The following is a 4,058-nucleotide window of genomic DNA, read 5'->3' as shown; positions in this document are numbered from 1 at the left end:
TCCTCACAGCCTTCCATTCAGCTCTGTACAGCGTCCCTCAGCGCTCACGAGGATGACATCCCCTCGGGAATTACTCTTCCAGAGAACTCACTCTCCTCCTCTCAATAGGCCACTGCAGACCAGGATACCAGGACGCCCACTGCAAGCAGGTTCCAAGCACTCCACACAGCTCAGGTGAGTCTTTCATTCAGCAGCTCAGATCCATCATAACCCAGCATGTGAAATCCTCCAAGAAGAGGAAAAAGCATGAGGCAAACGTAGATCGGTTGATAGTCGACTGAATATGAGCCAGCAATGTGCTCAGGTGGCCAAGAAGGCCAACAGCATCCTGGCCTGTATAAGAAACAGGGTGGCCAGCAGGGCCAGGGAGGTGATCGTCCCCCTGTACTCGGCTCTGGTGAGGCCGCACCTCAAGTACTGTGTTCAGTTTTGGGCCCCTCGCTACAAGAAGGACATGGAGGTGCTTGCGCGAGTCCAGAGAAGGGCTACGAAGCTGGTGAGGGGTCTGGAGAACAAGTCTTACGAGGAGCGGCTCAGGGAGCTGGGCTTGTTCAGCCTGGAGAAAAGGAGGCTCAGGGGTGACTTTATCGCTCTCTACAGGTACCTCAAGGGAGGCTGTAGCGAGGTGGGGGTTGGTCTGTTCTCCCACGTGCCTGGTGACAGGACGAGGGGGAATGGGCTTAAGTTGCGCCAGGGGAGTTTTAGGTTGGATGTTAGGAAGAACTTCTTTACCGAAAGGGTTGTTAGGCACCGGAACGGGCTGCCCAGGGAAGTGGTGGAGTCCCCATCCCTGGAGGTCTTTAAAAGACGTTTAGATGTAGAGCTTAGGGATATGGTTTAGTGGGGACTGTTAGTGTTAGGTCAGAGGTTGGACTTGATGATCTTGAGGTCTCTTCCAACCTAGAAAATTTGGTGATTCTGTGATCTCCCACAGAACCACACACTCCAAGGAAGACTCTTTGGTGCTGCTCACTTGCCAACCACATGCCAAACGGTGAGCTCTCGCTTAGCTTTTCAGGTAAACATCCACTGCCAGAACATTCCAGCAGCAAGAACCTCAGCACACAGGGCAAGCACACAGGAACTCCCACCAGAAACATCTCATCCATAACAAGAGCCAACTGTCAGAAAACTCAGCAGCTCCACAAAGGCAACACTGCTGTTTTTCACTGAAAAAAAAAAAAAAAAAAAAAAAAAAAAAAAAAAAAAACCACCTCAACCAGCAACACATCCCCAGAGAGAAAAACAGAAGTATTCCTCCTCTACATTTCTTTCCCACCACCTGCTCACACTGAGCTGGGAAGCAAAAGGAAAGGAACAAGATCAGGCAACAGGACTCTGCTGCTCCAAACCTAAAGACATTACCCAGGCTACGTCCTGTCCATCCAACATAAACATATGACTGTTAAATAGCAAAATCTCATGCATTGCTCTCTTGTACACATCTTCTCTGAATACGAGCCACTTACCCTTAGGATCAGTGCTTGCTTGTTTAGAAAAAGAAGCATTTCCGTGAGAAGAGAACGGTTTGTAAAGCACAATTCTTTAAAAGTTATCAGAGATTTCTGGGGAGGCTGGATGGAAAAAATTCCTTCAGCTATGTGACACCTTGGAAGTCATTGGACATCACGCACTGCTACCATACGCACACTCACATTTTGGAATGAGCTGTATTACAAGAGATGCACCATCTTGACCAAGGCCAACTATGCAAATGCACAGACACAGGGGGGAAGTCAAGTGCACAAAGATTACACCCACCCCGTCACGTCTCCTTTGAAATTTCCTGTATTTCTGAAATCAGGCAGACACCAGGGGAAGGAAATGTTGCCAGTGGGAGAAACTGTACTCCCCGTTGGTCCCCACACGCTCACCAGAAGGCTCCAAACCTACAGGCATTCCCCAGGCAATGTTCAGTCCATCCAACATAAAGGGAACACAATTGAAAAGAAAAAATTACATACTTTTGTCTCTCAAAAACATATTCTTTGCAGGTGAATGAGTGACCTGCAGCATCAGTGATTGCTTGCTCAATGAAAAGGAACAAATTATAGGATGGAGAATTGGTTTAAAAGAGAAATTCTCATTTAAAGTTAAAAGTGATTTCTAGGGAAGGTGGACTGAACAGAAATCAACAAGGAGGCTTTCATGCAGGAGAGAAGAAAACCAAAGGATCGTGTTCCAATTCATCAAAACACGAGCTTTGCCAACAGCGTAAACCTGGAGAGCACTTCTTCCCCTCCTCTCCACTTTTTGGCCAATGGCATACTCCAGCTTCCACCCACTATCTCCATTTCCCACACACAAGGCTCATTTCCTACTCAACACCATCCTGCCCAATTGCAAAATGCCCACCCACACTCCATGCCGCTCGCAAAATCACTGCTACAACACATGAACAATGCTCCACCCCACCGACACAACCCAGCTCCAAACCCACCTCTGAGCATCACCCTCTGAAGAGCCTTGCCTTCTCCCACCACTGCCACGCTCTTCCCCCCTGCACAAACGGCACTCTCAAGGCTTAATGCTGGCTCAGTAATCTCTGATGGAAATGGTGAAAGCTGGCCTGATGGACATTTACAGCAGCTTCTGATGGAGCAGCCACTCCTCATGCTCAGGAACACAGGAATCAAAGGCCGTCTGCCAGACTGCTGCAAAACCAGGCCTATGGTACTGAACAGTGAGATGAAGGAAAACCAAGTGGGCAGACAAAAACAAAACGCTACACCGAACCTGGGGAGGCCCTGGAACACCAGGCCAGGGATTGACACAAATAGCCTTCCTTGGAGACAGACAGACCTTGACAGGAGGAGGCCCTGACCAGCCTCATCTAAATGCAGCGTTCGTCCTGCTCTCAGCAAGGGAACCACAGATGTCCACGTGTCACCTTCAGCACGAGGTAGCTTAAGGTTTTATCACATGGGAAGCAAGAGGCAGGCCTGAAAGCCAATGACATTCTCTCAAGGACAACCTCCGCTCTGAACAGTGCAGAAGCCAGCACCCACACTCACAGCCAACTGCCCAAGTGTCTGCTCCCTCACACCAGCCACAACTCAGCAGACTAAATCTCATCCATCGTTACCAACATATTTCCAAAACGAGAGAAGAAAAACAGCAGAGTGGAGAGTGGGACATTTTCATTACAGGAGAGAAGAAAACCAAAGGATCCCATCCCACTTCATTGGAACACAAGGTCTGGACAACATTGAGAATACAAACAGCACTTCTTCCTGTCCCTCCCAGCAATACAAGCAGAGGGAATATCTTGGGGAACTTCTGATGACTCAGGAAGAATCATCAGTAGTGGGAAAAGCTCCTGCCTGACCAACAACACTCCACATTCAGACTGACGTGATTAAAGGCACCTATGGCAGATGTCTTCACAAGCAGGAACATCACAAGAACAAGTACATCAGAACAGGCCACTGTGCAACACGCTACATGACCAACTCTCTTTCAAACAGAGAGGTAAGGACAGCTAACGTCCATGGGTATTGATTTCATTCTGAGAGATGACAACCCTGTTGGTGAAGGAGTGAGAAACAGACATCATGGCATCAATGTCAGACAGTACAATAGCTTTTCAGCATCCTGCATGGATAGAGGACTTCACAGCACCACTTATCTGAAAACATGAGGCCAGGACTGTTCCGGTTTTCCAGCTACACAAGATTTTTCCAGAATGCCTCTGAAGACAACAACACAACAACAGTAGACTCGGCTTTAAGCTTCTGAAAGGGCTTTCAATAGTGCCTGCTGCAAAGTCACCAACTCTTCCTGGACTGCAGCTCTACACCAGTCTCGAATAGAAATGCTACACACAAGTAAGCAACACCATTTACAGAGACCATGTTCTGATAAAAATCCTTATAAAGTTACTTCCACAAGCACATCGTTTTAATGACCAACGTACCATGAAATATCATCGGAAAACAGAAAAGTGGGAAAAAAAATAAAAAAACGGGCAACTTACCACGCCTGAAGAGTATGGCGAGAGCGAAGGTCCCTTCTCGACAGAACCACTTTCTGCCGCGGGGCCGGGCGGCGGCGGGCAG

At 48.2% G+C, this 4,058-nt stretch overlaps 1 long non-coding RNA gene across 1 annotated transcript; it reads left to right on the top strand.

Moving 5' to 3' along the window:
- The first annotated feature begins 1,432 nt into the window (after window positions 1-1,432).
- LOC118159122 lies at window positions 1,433-2,993 on the top strand. The gene is made up of 2 exons (XR_004747022.1): window positions 1,433-2,002; window positions 2,448-2,993. It is a non-coding gene; the product is annotated as an uncharacterized LOC118159122 (long non-coding RNA).
- Window positions 2,994-4,058: the final 1,065 nt, after the last annotated feature.

The sequence above is a fragment of the Oxyura jamaicensis genome, unplaced genomic scaffold, assembly GCF_011077185.1.
Source record: "Oxyura jamaicensis isolate SHBP4307 breed ruddy duck unplaced genomic scaffold, BPBGC_Ojam_1.0 oxyUn_random_OJ67399, whole genome shotgun sequence".
NCBI classification, from domain to species: Eukaryota; Metazoa; Chordata; class Aves; order Anseriformes; family Anatidae; genus Oxyura; species Oxyura jamaicensis.
This window is presented reverse-complemented; position numbering and strand designations above follow the sequence as displayed.